Source organism: Falco rusticolus, chromosome 5 (genome assembly GCF_015220075.1).
Source record: "Falco rusticolus isolate bFalRus1 chromosome 5, bFalRus1.pri, whole genome shotgun sequence".
NCBI classification, from domain to species: domain Eukaryota; kingdom Metazoa; phylum Chordata; class Aves; order Falconiformes; family Falconidae; genus Falco; species Falco rusticolus.
In genome coordinates, this window is record NC_051191.1 from 58,414,639 (window position 1) to 58,432,618 (window position 17,980).

The following is a 17,980-nucleotide window of genomic DNA, read 5'->3' on the forward strand; positions in this document are numbered from 1 at the left end:
TCCGAATCTGTTTCCCATCAGGGCTGGGAGAGGGGGAAGGTGTCGAGCATCTCAGAGAGTGGAAAGGGAGCTGCTGCCTCCTTAAGGAGTCCCGCCAGCCCATGTGGCAGCCGGCAGTGCCGAGCGAGCATGTGTGTGTGCGTGTATGTATGTACGTATGCCTTTGTAATGAATCCCCCCGCCATTGTCTGCTCCCCTCCCTGCTGCTGACGATGGAGCCTTTCACCTGGGCTTCTGCCTGCTGGTGGGCCTGCTTCCAAGATGGGAAGAGAAGGAGGAAGGGTTGCTCATGGTAATTAAAGCCAGACCAGGGAGAGCTGCTATTTTCTGACTGCAGCGCCCCGTTTTCCTCCTTTCTCTGTCTTGAGTTCCCAGCTTTTGATGTGAGTGTAGGCAGGAGCATCTGAAGGTCCCCTTTTGTGCAGCTGCAGGATCACCAGTCTCCATTTTGCAGCACCATTTGAAGCATCTTTGCTGCCCTGCCTGCCAGCATGCCCCCTCTTGTTCCCCCCAGCACCCCTCAGAGGCTCCAGCCAGCGCCGTTTATCTTGGCACGTGTTTGACTTGCTACACTCTGCCCAGGGCTCAGGGAGGTGATGGCGTTTGTGGCTTTGAGACTAATTTATGTCCTTGTTAAAATGAACCAGCAAGCAGCCTCATTTTTTCCAGAGATTTTCTTCCCTTTCCCTTCCCCCTTTCATAACCCTTTCCCTCCCAGACCCTGTGTGTAGCTGTGAGACAACCTTGTGCAGCCAGAAGTTGCTCACTTAGTGATTTTTTTTTTTAATTAAAAAAACCCCAAACAAATGCAGAGCTCCTTAAATGGAGATCTTATTTAAATCAGAGCAGTGGCTGACTCATTAAAGGCCTCTCTGTCTCCTTTTCGTTCCTCTGCCTCATTCCCTTTCCCTCTACCTCCCATTACAGTAATGGTGTGATAAAACGGATCTTTGTCTGTGCTCCATGTTGGGATCATGCAGGGGATGCGTATTTGGGGGGTGGGGGGAAGACAGGAGACAGGGAGCCCTGTCACGACAGCCACCTTGTGCTAGCTAAAATTGTACAATGCATCCCATTATAGGAGACCGTCCTCCTTTGTTTGAACCGTCTGCAAGGGAGACAGAGTCCCAGAACAGCCTCCCCCCTCCTGTCCCCTTATGTCCGCTTTAGGATTTGTTCCCCTCCAGGCAAGCTGGATGCTGCAGGAATCCCATGCCTCCCCTAAAAAAAAGAAGTAATAATAATAAAAGAGAGCTTTTTCTATGTGTAGTGGAAGGCTCCCCTTTTTTCCCTTCTGATTTTTCCTCAGGAGCTACCATTATACCTCTATCCCTTTCCCTTGCTTTGAGGATTTCATATCCATTTCCTTTCAGGCCAGATGTTCTTGCTGTTTGCTTCTCAGTTTGGTGTTTCTCCTGCAGACTGCATGAGCTGTCTGGAGGGGATCTCTCGCTTCTCTGTCCATGGCCTGGTGCTCATCCCCTTTCTTTGCTCTTTGAAAAGCGGTGCTTATTTTTTGTGGTACCCAACTCCTGCCTATGCCTATCTCCTAGTTTTTGCTTCTGTTCTACTGTTTGTCATAGGACTTCGGTTTAGCGCTGTAGACGCCATGTCAGCAGCAGAGGTTTGTGTGAGAGGGATCTTGGCCAGTCACTTTTCCAGGAGAATCTCCCCTGGGAATTGAAAGATGGATCTGTGGCTCACTTTCCCTGGTTTAAGGACATGGTTGCTTGAGGTGGGCCTATGGATTCTGTCTGTAACTGTTGTGATACTTAAAAGATTCAACTGCTGCATGATAAAGGCTTTATTCTTAAGGGCTTAAAAAAAATCAATGGGGCCTGTCAGAACCCACTGAATGTTTTTTAAAGTGTTTTTCTCTTTACCACCTTTGCCGAGCACTTTCAGGTGCACTGGAGTAGAAGCCAACTGCTGTAGGCTTGGGATGGCAGAAACTGCATTCAACACTGCCGAGGCAGGATAGCGATGTGAAAGGGAACTTGATACAGCAGGGCCATTTCCTTAAGTCCCTGTCCTAGAAATAACCTCGCTGCTCCCTAATGCATTTCTTCTGCAGGTGACTAGGTAACTATCCCCAGGTACCTGGGAATTGAGAAATGAGGATGCCTAAGTTTGCCACAGTACGCACTGTGATACTCGGATTACAAGGCTGTGTAAATTTAACATACTGTTTTATTGTTATTTTAAGAACTATTAATTTGTGAAGTTATCTGTGTTAGTGAAAAGGTTGTGGTGAGCTACTAAAAAATACTAGAAGTTGAAGGTTGAGAAGAAGGGAAGCCTTTAAAACCAGCAACATCTTTACCTGCAGGTTATTAATTCATGATGGCTCCATTGCACTTAATTAGTATTGACTGGCCTTCTGCTATAAAATTCTAACGCTAGTGCTAATGGGGGCTGCAGTAAGGGGGCTGATGTCTTTTAGACCTGGGTTCTGGTCTTATTAACTGCTTCAGGTAAAATGCTTAATGTTCCTGGTTTAGATACATTTTCAGCAGATGATGTGTGCGGTTAGCTGCTGCTTTGCAATGAGTTCCTTAACCTATTTGTCTCCCTGCTGCAGAGTCACAGAATTCACTAGTGGGCATCACTTGGAATTCTAAATACCAGGGAGAGGAGGTGGTTAATTTGCCTCAGTCTTCTCTCAAATGTTACTTAAAAGGATTTAGTCAGGTATTCTTTATACCTGACATGTTCCCCATAATCAGAGTAGAGAAATGTTAACTTTTCTACCAGAAGTATATTTGTGTGCCACTGCAGAGTTATTTATGATCCTGTGCTTTGCAGAACGGTTTGCTGGGCTGCTAGAAGTTGTGCTGTGACCACTGAGGGCTGGTTTCATAGGGTTTGCAGAAGCTAGAGCAATTAATGCTCAATTGAAAGCTTTTTCAAAAAATAGTGCGCTTTGCCTATATGAAAGAAAATAGGACAAATGATGGGTCTGTTGAGCAGTGTGCTTTGTTTAAAATACCTGATTTTTTTTTTGTTTGCTTTGTAAAACTGTCCATTGAACAATATTATTTACAAACTAAATTGGGAGATATCAAGACGGTAATGAGAAGGCACTTCAATTCCAGGGCATTTCTGTGTTTTAAGTTGGGAAAGAAACCTTCATTTGTTCTCTTTATTTCTGTTTCTATTTATGATAGTCTTTAATCACATGATTGCATGCTATTTTTTTTCACAAGAGAAGAAAGAAAACCCAGACAAACCTCCACCCATCCCCATCAGCTCCAGTATATGTGGCACCATGGTGACCTCTGCAAGTATCAGTAGCAGGGTTGGTTATCCCAGATGCATCCCACAGACCTCCGCCACTTGCACTGGATGTGTAATTAGCTGTCATTTTCTGTGCAGGCCAGCTTGATCTACTTGCCAGTTGGTTTTGTGTATTTGCTGACAGCAGAGGAATGGTGACTTTTCGCAGTATTAGGCTCTGGTTTAGGCTTTGGGAGTGTACACTAGTAGGCACATTTTCCCCTTTTACATCCCTGCTTGACCTCTCCTGTCTCACCCTGCCATCCATCATCTCACACTCTCCTCATGACCCTGGTCGGTAGCTTGTCCCATGCAAGTCTGTGTCCATGCTGTTCCTGTCTCCTTTCCTCTCCAGTTGTGTCTCATGCTGTTTCAGCACACTGCTACTTTACCTTGATTGTTTTGGTGCTTATTCTTTCTCCTTGTCCTGTGTCTTGACTACACTCTGCTTGTCTTACGCATTTTTAACTTCTCCGCCCGCTTCTTGCGTTCCTCATTTAGTTGGCCTTTTCTATTCCTATTGGGGTCAAACTTGGCTGATCCATCCCTTTTTCCCCCCATCACTAAGTCTGTCCTGTTGGTGCTCAGGCTTCTTGTCCCAGTTTACTTGCCTCCCGCTACACTTCCACATCTGTTTCTTGGGTTTTTTGGATTTGAGGTAGGTAACTGCTACTCCATGTTACTTGATGGCTACAAAGGGGATGGTGCACAGCACAGGACATGGATTGTCTCCTTGCAGTCATTGATCTCCTGACCTGGATCTGAAATGGCTGGTATCTCCTGTCAATCTGTAGATGAGCCTTGAATGAGCATGAAATCGCAGAAAATGGGGTACAAGCAGCACTGCTAGATACTCTCAAGAGCTTCTCTATTTTCTGTTAGAAAAAAATATCTAAACCATTCCTAATGGCAAGTAACCTGCCTTAAAAACATTGTCATGACACTGCCAGTGTTGACAATCCAAGTCCTTTCCTTTCTAAGCATTGCTGGCTCTTTCCTAATATTTAATATAAAGCATTTATTCTTTCCAGGTTTTGCATGCTCAGTTTTTTTTTTTCTTGTTTTCAGCCTATTTTGACCATTATATATAGCTTTTACTAGCTGATTTAGTTGATAAGACAGGCACTGTAGTTTTCCATAGTTTTTGTTACAATGTTCCTCAGATTTTGGTGGCTAAATATAGATTCCTGAAATGCAAATTTTTCTGTTAATTATGAGGTCTTTGAAGGCTTTTCAAAGTATGTGGGGTGATTTCGGTCTGTACACACACACACTCTCTCTTAATCACAAATGACAAAATATGCCCCCTGCTTCTTTCTTGGGTTTGATTGATAGGGCTGAAGTAACAACAAAAAAAAAAAAATTACCAACCCCGAAATCAAATGCAGATAATATGAAAAAAAAAATCAGTTCCAATGGTTGCACAGAATTATAAACAACTGAAAACAGGGTCTTAACAGTGGAAAGTATCAGCCAGCCTGGCTCTACCAGCTCTGCCTGTAATGGAGATTTTCACCCTGAGCAGTCTCTAAATACCTAACTGCAATTGCACACCTAGTAGCCTGTAATCTGAGGGTGCATGAAGACACCAAAAATGTCTGAGTAATTGTGACTAATCTTCTAGCCGCTTCTGAAGATTGCCCTTGGGCTGGGAGTCTTGAGTATGGTTAAAACCCTCTGAACTGTCCTCCCGGTTATCCTGCTTAAAATTCATAGTCTCTTTTTTTTTTTTTTTGTGGTCCTGTGGAATTTAGGATTTCTGTGTGCGTTATAAGTTCTAGTCTCACAGAGTTATCTGACTTGGAGGGCATATTTGACTTTCAGATAATTGCTTTTGATTAACCAAGATTTAGACAATCAGAGTTTGACCTATGCAGTGCATAGGCCATCATTCACCTATCTGGCCTCACTGAGGCTCCTTATCTGAAGCCTATGCTCTTCCTCCAGTCCTAATAGCAAAATCTGCTTTAAATTGCTTAAAAAGACCAATTTAAAAATGCTTTGGAGAGGAGTTCAGATTTCTTGGATAGTACTAGTCCTCCTTTGTCTCATGTACCCTCCATGAAGAGTGAAACCCTTAATTTGATTTATTGTGCTTTGTAGCTTTTCTTATTTTTGCCATTGCAGCGTAGGAAAGGAGGTTATCAAAACTGAACAATCTTGCAAAGTACTTTGGAATATTAAGGGGCAGGAGTAAGGCAGGCTTTTGTTTTCCGGTGTGTCCCTTTCCTGCTTTTTAAAATGTGGTTGAGGTACAGCAGCAGGGGAAAGCATTTCAGGGTTTCAACAGGCAGTTTTAGATCTGTTACGTTACAAAAGACCTTTCCAGCCTGAACAGGAGGAAAAGGAGGTGAAATTACCGAATTAGTCAATTAGTTGCCTGTTGGTTGGACTATAAGGTATTGTGGTATGTTAGCTCTGCTTAGTGTTCAGATATTCTATGTGCACTAGTTTGCTTTAACTTTTCCCCTTGCTTTTCTTCGTGTGTGTGAAGTTGTTTAATGTTACATTTGCTTTGCGAAACTATTCTTTGGTCTGCCTCCAGGATGAAGCACTCTTCTGTCTCGAAGCAGTGGTAAGGGGAGGAAAAGTATTTCTAGGGGTCCCTCTTAAATAAGTTTGGTTTGGGCTGTTGTGGGGGGGTGTGTTGGTCGGTTTTGGGGGTCACTTTAGACCATGTAATGGAGCCAGTCTGTGAGAGAGTGTAGTGTGGTGAGAAACAGGAATGAAAAAGGTGGTGACTGGAGGCTGTGGTGAGAATTTGGTACAGTTCCCTGCTCCAGGGACATGGGTGACAGACTATGAATGATTCATACACTTAAGTGTGACTGATGAAGAGCTGTAGTCAAGGAAGGACTGACCCTCTTGGTGGCAGAGGGAATTTAGGTCGTCCAAAGCTACCTGCAAACCTTTATCCTGAGAGAAAATTTGCGAGGGACTGTAGATCTTCAAAGCTTCCTTTGGTCAAAATGCTGCAAGGGTGTGAAAATGAATGTATGTGGTAACATGGATTTCAGAAAGGTTGGAAAATACTGCGGAGATCTTGATACTCTGTCAGAAACTAAGACTTCTAAATGTCTTGTCTCAATGAATAAGATGAATCTAAATAAACTGTGTTAAATCAGATTAAAGATCCCTGAGCCATGTTTTCCATCAAGTAGGAAACTAGCTTTGAGCAGCCTGATAATGGCAACTTTGGCTGTAGACAAAATGAAGGTCCTCCTGAAACAAGCCCTGCTGTGAGGAGGTAAGAGAGGTGGTGATGTTACTGCCCTTTTTGCAGGATTTTTTGTTGTTGTTGTTTAGGAATGCTCTTAAATGGTTTTGACAATGAGCTGCAGGAGTTACCGCAAGCACGACACGTAAGTCCGGAGAAAGCTGCACCAGAGGCTGCAGGCTTGAGCGTCTCTGTTCAGATCCGTGCTGGCCCTCCATCCTGCCTGCTCTCCATCCTGCCTGCTTTTGCCAAGTCTCCCTGCCCAGTGGGGGGCCGGGGTCCTGCCTGGCAGCTCAGCAACATGGCCAAGAACATACCTCCTAGCCAGACCTCTGCTTAAAGCAGAAGTGGCTTTTTTTAGTGGGTGAGTAGGAAACTCTGAGCTATGGTATTTGTAACACAGAGAAGAATAGCTGGAGCTGAGTAATAGGAATTTCTTAATGTCTTGGAGGAGCATAAAGGAAGATAAATTTCAGTCTTCTAGGGGTTTTATAGAGGACTGTAGTTGGTTTCAAAAGTGTAGTAGGCCTCTAGGTTAGCTGTGAGGCACTGTGCGTTACCACACAATTATTCTGAGATACTGTCTGGCCTAAATCTAAGAGAAAAGCTGGTGGCAGGAAAGAACCATATTTGACTGATGACTTAAATGCAGAGCTGTGATGTGCCTCCTGGCTAGTATTCTGGCAATCTTAGTAGAGTGTTAGTGTGGGGCCAGACCCCCTGTAGCCTTACCCAGCTGTGAAGTGGTTTGGGAATTGCCCTCAGCTGTGCTCATCCCGACTTTCTGCAGGGGGTTACTGTGCCTCTGTGAGCTGCTCTGTAGCTCTGTGAGGTCAGTTGTGTTAGTCCTGCTCTTGCTGAAGTGCATGGAGATGAGTTTGTTAATTAGGTGTGATGTTGGAATTGGAGCACAAAGCTAGAGGCAGATGCTGAAACCATTCCCTCTGTGATCAGCGAAGATTGACCACAGCTATGAAATACAGGTGGTCCTCATACCTTGCGATGCCAGATTCTGGGAAGGCTTTATGTCCTGGACATGTGAGGGGAAGCTATAAGATCAATTTTCATTTTAAATTATTTAAAGGAAGTTTTTCACATTTAGCAGTCTTCCTGCAAATCTTGAAGTGCATTTTGAAGGCCTGACAAAGCAAAGGGACTTCAGGTAACAATAAATACACTGGCTGCTGTGGACTATTACTTATGCTGTCATTGGCCAATTTTGAATATTAATTCTTCCTAAAAAATTAATAGGATGCAAACAATTGTTAGTTTGTGATTAGCTTTACTAGCCTGGATGCGTGAAGTTGGGAAGGATCACTCAGAACAGAAAAACAGGTTACAGAGCACTGATTTGTTCTTGTGTTCGGTGCTTGGCTGATCCTTTGAGTTCTCAGTGTTGCCTACCCTTTGGTTCCAGTGGAGAAGGGCAGTTCAGATCCCTTCAAATGAGACTATGTTAACACCAAGTGCTGAGGGCTTGTGCTGAAGAACATTTCTCAGGTTTGACAGTGATGAAGTATGTTTGTGGGCTGTGCTGGCCTATCTGGGGGATATTGGGTTGCAGAGGGACATCTGTTTTGAAGGAGCGTGTTTGTAGGACAGAGCAACTGCCCGTCTGTCTGTCTGTTCTGTGCAGTAGCTTCAGACTGATGAGAAGTGATTCCAGTTCCTTACGTTCTCATTGCTTCAGATTGAAGCTTTTACATCTCAAAGGAACAATTGATTTCTACTTTCTTGTTTTCAGTTAATTGTGTTCGTTCTAAGGCAGTGAGGCTTATTATCTTGGCCACTTACATGCTTGTGCTGCAGGATCTCCTTCCTCCCTGACCTTAGTCACACTGATACGTGTTTCACATATCTCATCTCTTAAAGGAAGCAGTTGTGCCTTTGAAAATTAGAAGAACTGGCAGAATCTGCTGAAAACTTGTGGTGTTTTAGGTCAGCTGTCAGTGATAGTAACCTGATCTATGGCAGATCTTTCCCTCCCTCTCCCCAGGGTACCTGCTCTGCCCTTTTCATGCCAGTGGGGTTGATATGATCCAAATTAACTTTTTCATCTGTTAGCATTTATTTCCTGAGTCATGAGAGGTCCTGAGGAGCCACAGAATTAAATGTTGCTTTCCTTCCCAACATTTTTTGTATTGTAGCAAGCGTTATTTTTTCATTCTTGCCTGGGGTCAGATGCTGAGTTTTTCCATGTTAGTGTGCTGTTGGGTATGTGACCTATCATGAGAACAAGATGGAGTTGCACAGTCAGCAGAGGAGCACTCATCATTTCCATGTCTGCTGCAAAATGGTGGCTTCAGCTCTAAGTTGCTTGGTGAGGTAACTGCTTATCTTCCAGGATATTTTGCTTCCTCTGTGTATTAAGTCTGCTAATAGGATAGGAAAGTAGAAGGTAGTTTTTGGGCCAGGTTGGGTCTAACTTCTGACTAGATTCTTGAGTTTGAGTGATACATGAAGGACAGCTGGAGTGGTGGTTAGGAGCAGAGATGTCAAATACCAGGACTTGCTGCTGGCAAAGCAGCAGGATTGTTGTCACTCTCTGAACTGCATTGCTGTGATAGCTATTTATATTTTTAATGTAAATAAATGAATAGCATTTTTTTTGGTGGCATGGCTGATGGCCAGTCTTGAAGGAGGGATGGTGCTGCTCTTCCAGGAGCCTTCAGTCAGGAGGGGTGGAGGGTGGCAGCAGGTGATTGATCTACCTATTCAGTAGACAGCTGTTCTTCCTTGAAATGCTATCTGGAGAGAGGTTTTGCTGTTTGATAGTTCAGTACTTTACTTTGGAGCCAATTTATGCCATAAAGGAGGGGGATGAGAGAGTGTTTTGTTAATAGGAAACGGGCCATCCTGAGCAGGCTATGCAGCATTCAGATGTTGTCTTGACCGTGAGGACTATGGATGATGTGGCAGGAGCCCAGGCTTGCAGTTGGAAGCTCACTCTTGATGTGCTGCAGGGCCCTTTCTGCACATAGCAAAGACACGGCTTTTCCCCTTCAAAGGTCTAAAAGCAGCTGAAATTGGACTGCAGGGGAATTTAGCAGTTTCATCCAAGATTGTGCATCTGCAGACCTTACTGAGTTGTCACATGCCCTTGCATGCACCCTGCTGTGCCCAAGCTGTGACAGGGCCTCACCATTTGGTGCCCAGCTTGTACCCTAAACTGGGCCAGGGTCCAGGTACAAGGAGTGTCTTATCATTGCGCAGTCTGAGAGGCATCTTTGAGAGCATGTGACACATTGAGATTGCGGTTTAGTTACCATCGTCTTTTAAAATGTGGGCACCAGGAAAGGCAGAGACGCTTCTCTTTATATACTATTACAGTGTTCACTGGAAAGGAGATGTACTGGTTCAGCTCAGTTAGCCAGGGTGGGCTAGCTTGTGCCTGTCACTTAGTATAATCTTTTGGCTGCTGGCTGCTCTTCGTGAGGGTGTCTTCTTGGCTTCCCTTCACTCAGAGTAGGTTTAACTTTTTTCTGAAGATTTCTCCATATATTGTGTGACCAGCAAATATCTTAAGGCTTTTGGCTCTAGTGACATTCATGGTGGAAGTTGGTATGAAAGTCCATTTTTGGGCACGGCCATGGGTTTTGTGGCCTTATAAATGTGATCCTGAACAAGTGTGTTATGTGATTCTGATTTCCTTCAAAATTTATTGCAAAAATTTTGTTACCCCTGAAATTGTCTTTTTAAGGGAAAAAAAAAGTTTCTTTTTAGGTGAGTGTAGTGAAGGGCCTAGTTAAAAAGCCCAAGCTTTTAGTATGATGAAAGTTGACGAATGCATTTTCTGTTACGTCCTAAACCTATTATCTAGCTGATTTTATTTGTGCCAGTGATGGCCAAGTTGTGTACATCTGTTAGCATCCCACGGAGAGCCCAGCAGAGCTGGTAGCAACCAAGAAATGCCCAAGTAAATGCACTGCTGAAATTGAGGGAGTTGTTGGGGGAAGAGACAGGCATTCACGCTTGCTTGCTCAACCAGGTGCTGGTTGAGCTTTTGGGTTTGGTGGTTTTGGTTTTTTGCTTCTCTGGGGTGCAGTATTAGAAGATTTAGAACCTTGTGGGGTCTTAAATTATTTTGTCCCAAAGTGTGAGCAGCACATCTAAAAGCCAGAGGCCTCAGAAGAGGTGAAAGCAAAGCATACAGTAGCTGTGTTCTGCACTTCTCTGGAAAGCAGAGCACTCTGCTTTTTCACAGTGTTTTTGCTTGCTTGGAAAGTAACTGGAGCTGTGCTCATGAATATTTGAGGCTCTCAGGTGCCTGTTGTGGGCTGGAGGAAAGGAGGGCTGAGGGAGGGCAGATGGTGCAGGACCTGGAGGGGCAGAAGAGGGAGCGGCCACGGCCCTGCGTGGTTGTCTTGTCTCTGGTGCTAGCAGACTTCTCATCGGGATGAATGTGCTCTGAAATATTTATTGCCCTGTTTAAATATTCATCACTGCAAAAGCAGCACAGCCTGATGGCAGCAGCAGAGCCTCGAGGGACAGGGGCTGCAGCAGTCCCTGGCATTTCCTTTCAGTAATATGATAAAAATATATTACAAAAACCCACCACCCACAAACCAAACAATCGGGCATTCCCCCACTGCAAGATTGACAGGAGCAGTCAGGCGTATGTCTTGGTGTTTCCTCTTAGTGCCAGAGACTTGTGTTTGCTCTCAGGCTCGTACACTGCGGTGCTGCTCTTCGTTGCCAGATGCTAAAGCTTTTTTCCTAGGCCTGTATCCTGGAGCAAGTGGCTTTGTTTAGCCTGACACTGTTTGCGTGAAAGGGGATGTACAGAAGGGGAGACCGACTGGCTGAAACGGTTTTAAGTTTTGCATAGCCTGTTCTCTTGTAGGTGTGAGCTGACAACAGCGAGGCTGGTGGGGGAGACCTTTAATGCACTTGTCTGTGGAAGGTGGAGATCTGCTGGGAATTATGGAGGGGTAAATTTCACAGGAGCTCATGCAGTAACATATTAATGGAGCTGCAGGTGCTGACAGACATGCCACCAAAATGAGATGCTTTTAAGGTTTATCAATTTAGCCTCAGTAAAAGAGAGCAGTTTAAAGTGGGACTACCAGTAATATGCAGTAATTTAATGTGAATATTTGCTATATCACTGCTGTTAAACCCACACATGGTTTATGTGACCAAGGTGTTGATGCAGTGGTGACAAGGGAGAACAGCATGCTTCCAGAAATGCTGCTGAGCACAGGGGCTGCAGGAGCCATTTGAAAGGCGGTCAGAGGTGCTGCTGACCATGAGCTTCACCTCTTAGCCATGTAGGTGGCTTGTGTAGGGGAGAAGTCTATGCTGGTTCATGGTTACAGCAGGAATTTGGTAAACCTAGGTTAGCCAGAAGGCTTGGGGGAAAGTGGCTTTGAAAGGATTTTGCAACAAAGGGGAAATCTTTCCTGAGAGACTTGACAAATTCATTTTGTATAAACCAGCTTTATGCTGGCTTACATGGGGACACTGTAAAAGTTAGGTGTAAGCAAAGTAGGTAGTGGCAATAACATATGCTAAATGTCCATGTAGCCTCTTGTTCTGGGATGAAGTGGCTTTCAGGTGCCTTTTCAAGTTGTGCTTAATGTAGCGTAACTATGGGCTGCTGTGAGAAGAATAGTCCCCCTCATCTCTCTGCCCTGGCCATACGTTCAGCCTCCTCACCGCTTTGGGCATCGTGCTTAGGCAGATATAAACCGAGACAGTTCAGTTTATGACCAAACAGACGACTATTGTTTCAATTAATTTTCTGGCTATGGCCGTGGCATGACTAGATCTCACAACAGCCGGGGAGGGAAGCAGAGCCACTGCTTCTGAGGCCAGCTGGTAGTTTATCATATTAGGTTGTACACGAAACTGCACCTATGCTTTTCAGTAGCTTGTACCTTTCCATAAGGTGAAGTCACTTTTCTTATAAATGTGTCTGCTGCTTAGTTTAATCTGCTTTAATTTATATGCATCAACTTTCACCAGCTCTTCCTAGCTTTTCAGAATATTGTCCTATAGATCTGGCATTGGATTGTCTCTTTGGCCATATGTGTGTTGTAGGCCATTATGTCTCACTCAGGTACCTCTGTTTTGGATGACATAATGTTTGCTGCACAAAGGCATGAAGAGATGGAAAGGATTGAGTCCTCCTCACCAGCTGACTTAATGACTGTCATTTAGAAATCAGTAAACAAAATAAAATGGTGTCTTTTACCAGAGCTGAATTTAACAGACTGGTTTTCTTGATGCTTGCTTTTTTTCATTACATTAAATATTATTAGTGCCTACTTTCCCCCTCCCCCCCCCCCCCCCCCCCCCCAAATACACTTTCACAAACTTAATTTTTTTTTTTTTAAATTATAAGCAAAATGGGTTGGGTCTTTCAGTGTACAGCTCTATGGCTTTTTCCAGTCATGTGGTCATTTTTGTGGTTCTTTTGTGGTCCCTTTTGAGTTTAATTCCCTTTTTAAAATTTGTATGTGGAAGCATGTGTCTTGTTTTTCATCTGGTTGAGGACGTGTACCAAAATAGCAATGCTTCCCACATTCTACTTGTTGATAATATATATCCAAACAGTGGTAAGTCACTCTCTTTTTTTGTACCGGGCCGCTGCACTGGTGAGTTGCTTCTCCATGACCCCTCTGCTCCTTTCCAGAACCTCTGCTTTCCAGGACACATAGTGGAGGCTTCCTTGCAAATGGAAAACTCCTCTTGGAACAGATGAGTAGCAGGAGATAGGAGAATGGAAAATGCATTGCTGGAATGGAAAGTAACTGTGGGAAGAAATCTGTGTTTTTAAACCGTCAAATTTCTGTTCTCAAGTGTGTGCCAAGTCAGTCACAGATTTCCTCCGCCCCGTACCCTGAGAGCAGCTTGATATAATATTGCTGCTGTGTTACTGAGTCCTGGTGCTCAAGTCACAGATGAGTTCTGTTTGCCTCGGCTGGGGCTGCGTGCATCTCATCCCCTATCTTCTTACTGCATTCTGACTGTACCTATGATAGGCCAGTGCTAGTGAAAATGTGATGGGTTGAGACGTTTAGCTGCTTGCATTAAAAAGAAAAAAAAAAGTCCCAAGAGGAGCTCTGGTTTTGTGTTTAAGTATGCTGTATGTGTCTTATCCCCTACCTTTGCTCCATAGTCACGTCTGAATGCACAGCTCCTTGCTATGTTTTCTGCCAGCTCTGCAGTTATTTCCGAGGCATTCAGCGCGCTCCAATTGATTCCAGATGTGCTCTCCCCTTCCCGGCACTTTCTCCCTTCCTCCTCCTCCTGCGTTGGCAGGGCTGCTGCTTTTTCCTGGTGAGGTGCTGGAATTAGTGCAGGCAGGCGACAGGACTTGCCTGCTGGCCACTGCAAAAGGAATTGAAGGGGCCTGTAAGTGCTGTATGAGCAAAGCTGCCTGACGGGGCTTTGAGCGTTGTCCATCCTCCAGGAGCCAAGTCAGCTCAGAGCAGCCCCTCTGCACAGCTTCATAGTGCCTTCAGCTCATTGCCCTCACAGCAGGGGAGAAGGGGACAGGGAAGCCTGATGCCAAAAGTGATCTTCAGATTCCTTCCTAGAAGAGCACTGGATATATTGAGAGATCTGGAAGAGTCTATTACAGATAGCTGCATCACATAGTTAAGGGCTTTGAAAAATTCCTGTGACTAAAGTAGATACAAATCTTCCTAAGGGGCTGAATGAGCTTCATGTGGATTTAAACATTCAGGAAGGCAGTTCGAATTCTTGAGGCTGCAGGAGTAACTCTTGACACTTCACTGAGATTTGGTGATGTACTTGGAGATACAGGGTGGTAGTCCATTTGCAGAGCAGGGACATGGGAAGAAGAATTGCTTATCAGTCCAGCTCAGGTACCTGACTGGGGTTGGAGAAGGAGATACGTGCTTTTAGAATACTTGTTAGTGGAGAGCTCCTGTCTTTCTTGAAACAAAGCTGTCTGGAGTGAGCAATCTGATTGCAGGATTAGCTGAGGTGACAGTAGCTATGACACTACCCTGACAAGCCTGATCAGGAGTTACCATGGGACCAGGTAGGATTTTCTTCCCTGTTATATTTCCATGTTCCGTAGCCCTCCTTTTACTGAGCACCACCAGGAACCACTGGTTCCTGGTCAGGAGTAAGGCAGAAAACCAACACAGGCAGGTCCTCTGTGCCACTTTAGTCTGTGAGCACCCTGATGTGCCTGATGCAACCCCTGAAAGAGCAGTTAACTACACTCCTTCCCCACCATCTGCCTCTGGTTCCTGCTGCCTTCCCGTGTGAGGATCTGCAATCGCGCAACTGTGTGATTGGTTTGCTAATCTGAAAAGCTAATTGCAGTTAGCTTAGATTAAACATATGTGACACATCTGCAGCACACTGTTTCTTAGCTGTGATTCATTTGAATTCAGGTCCAAAAGGAACTTAACCCTTATTGCCTGGCAGTAATCTCACTGGTGTGGGAGATGCTTCTGCCGCTCCGGGTGCCTGCTGGATTAACGTATGACTAGATTTCATAGTATTTTGAGACTTTATTTTCATACTGATTTGTTGAAAGCTAGTCACCTTATGGAAATCTTTTTTCCCAAGAATGTTTGACTATGAATGTGAAATGGAAAGTACTTGGAATATTGCAGAGGTGGGAAGAACACAGGGTAGATGCTAAAGGACTGATCTGGAACAAAAAATTGAATCTGAGCCTTTCTTTTACTTGCTGGCTTTGCTGCTGAGGATGTATCCATCGTGGTGACTTTTTCCTTTGTTCCATACCCCCACCCCACCCCCCTTCTCCCCAATAATTCTTGGAGGTAGTTTCATTCCTAATATGGAATGGAAACAGATGTTGAGATCTCAATGTCGTGTCTTGAAGCACAATTCTCTCTTTCTAATCAACCCCAGAGAGCGTGAATTGATTGAAAGCGTTTGTTGAGACACCTTCATGCCAGTAACGTTTAACTATTTTATTATTTTTTCTTTTGGAACGGGGAATAATGTAGATTTCAGGAGCAGAAAATCAGTGGTGGTTTTTAAATCTGAAAGGTATGTTTCAGGCTGGTAAGTAGATGTGGCTCTGGGCCTTATTAGTGTTGCGTAACTCTTGAATGCTTTGGTTATAGGAAGCCTCTTCGCAGGTTGCCCAGGGGGTTGTTAATTAAGCATGTACGTATTTAGCACCAAGAGCCTGTGTTTGTGTATTGGGGTAGAGCAAAAGTTGACCATTACTGGAGAAAAAGAGCACGGAGATGAGTGAGTGCTTCCTGTGTATAAGGGTAAGATAAGACTATAATTTTTTTCATCCTTTCCTATAAAAGAGGGGCTTGAACTTCTTCATGAAGTTCTTAAATGCATATTTTTTTTAAAAAAAGGGGGCAGCTGTTTCATTTTACAGAACAGTTTTTGGTGGCCTGGAATGATAGAGTGTATATTGGAAGATAACTTGTTCTTCCCTTGCTTTACATATCTAGGAGAAGGAAGGGCAAGATTAGATAATCTAGTGCAAACTTGCACCAGGAAGTTGAAGAAAACATGCCTTTAAATGGTTAGCTAGGTGCAAACTTGAGTGCAGGCATTGGGTGGGTTTTTTTTTTTCCTCGTGGAAGATTAGCTTATTTAGGCTTATGTTAGCCCAATGCAAAAAGCATTTCCTAAAATGATTACATCTAAATTCAAAAAAAGAATGCATAGATATAAACTTTCCTCTGTTTTAACAAAACTAGCATAGAACTCACTCTGCCAAACTTTTGCAGAGCTATCTATAAGTAAGAGCACCGCTTTTGGGAGGATTCGGGAGGAATTGCTCTTGTACCCATGGTAGTAGAGTCAAAATCCAGCATCCTTTTCTGTTAACCCAGTATGTCATAGAGCAAATGAAGGTCAGGCTCCAGATGTGCAGATGAAATACAAACCCTCTTATTACAGTGATCCTCTTCAAGGTGCTTTTATGATCAACCCACATCAAGAAAAAGTGTGTTGATTTTAGTAGTCTGTGTCACCAGACAGACATGCCAGTCTTGCTCTCTGGAGTAACAGAAATGCCTTTGTAGTGTGGACTGTGGGTGTCAGGTTAGGGTCATATACTGTTCTGAATCCAGGAACAGGTTTGTACAAAGATGAAGAATATGAGACGGTTATGTCCTTTATATGTATCCTTTTCACCTCCAAGTTTCCTTTCCCTAGGCATTTCACCCACTCTTCCCATTTGGAAACTAATCTGTAATGAAATGGTCATGACTAAGAGTGTCTTGTTAGTGCATTTTGGGACGAAGAGTTTATACAATGTTCACAGGCACTTGGAGCGTTTGTATGGCCAAGTCACTGTTTTGGAATGACTGGGGGGTTGGAAGCCATCGCTTCATCATTCCATATGTCAGTTTGCCTTGTGTTTGTGTATCTTCATGACCCTAAAGATCAGAAGCACAATTTTTAAAATCAAGGCTTAGGTTCCACATGCTGTAAGACCTACCAGTGTAGGTTGGGGTTTATGTCTGGTCTAATGTCCCAGGGCCTGTCACTTTCTGAAAGGGATAATGCTCAAGTTCCTAGTGGGTCTTGGAGCATCCCTTGTGTTGCTTTGTATCCACCCCCTTTTGTGAAGAAACTGCTTCCCAATATGTTTGTTATCAGTGGGCAAATTGTGGGATTCCCTGCAGGGAGGATTAATGCATGTCAGAGGCTGTGGCTCCCCGGCAGCCTGAGCCTATCCAAGTGCTGGTGCCCATGGCCCTTCCCTTCCCAGCTTCTCCACCCTGTCTCCTTTCTGGCTGTGGTTCTCCTCCAACTCCTTGCCAAGTCGTTTCAGCACTCTTAACTGAGAGCAAAACTAACCTGACAATAAAAAGTGAGTCTTTTCCCCCCACTCCTGCCCAGGATATGTGCTGAAAGGGCTCAGTGGGAGGCAGATGGAGCATCATGGCTGGCAGGGGAGAGAGGGCAGGAGTGCGCAGCTGGAGGTGTGATGGTGGCAGCTCTGGCCAGAGCCCCACTGGAGCTGCAGCCAAGAGGGCAGGTCCCACCGGGGCTCTGCTGGAGGAGCCCTGGGAGGGGAGCCTGTGTGGCAGGGGCTGGGAAGGGGAGCCTGCTACACCACCCTTATTGTTCAGCTGTGAGAAGGGAGGAAAAAATCCCAACCCAGCCCCTGTTCCTTACTCTTGCTCCTGGGCAGCAGAGTTGTATGGTAGGTCCTTTCTCTCTTGTCTGTGTACAGTCGGGGGAGCGGTGTTTGGCCTCTTCTGCTAGAGCTGCGTGTCACCTTGCCCTCCCTTACAGGAGGCTGTGACCTGGATCGGAGGAGGGATGGCGTGGTCCCCACATCCCCCTCACTCACAAGGATTCCTTTCATGTGAAGAGCTGAGGGCAGGCAGTGGCTCTAGGTTGAATGGTCGAATGGTCACACCAGGCTCTTCAGATCTGAGCTACAAACATTTTTGCTGTTTACAAAAGGGATTAGGTTAGTGCAGAGAGCAAACAGTTATAGCCTGGAACACACTGGTCTTCACAAGTTAATTGCCTCTGTTAGCTGCAAGT

The 17,980-nt window shown here is 44.7% G+C and overlaps 1 protein-coding gene across 11 annotated transcripts in view; it reads left to right on the plus strand.

Moving 5' to 3' along the window:
* RBFOX2 (RNA binding fox-1 homolog 2) overlaps positions 1-17,980 on the plus strand; it is a 174,299-nt gene that overhangs the window by 89,661 nt on the left and 66,658 nt on the right. The window lies entirely within an intron of this gene.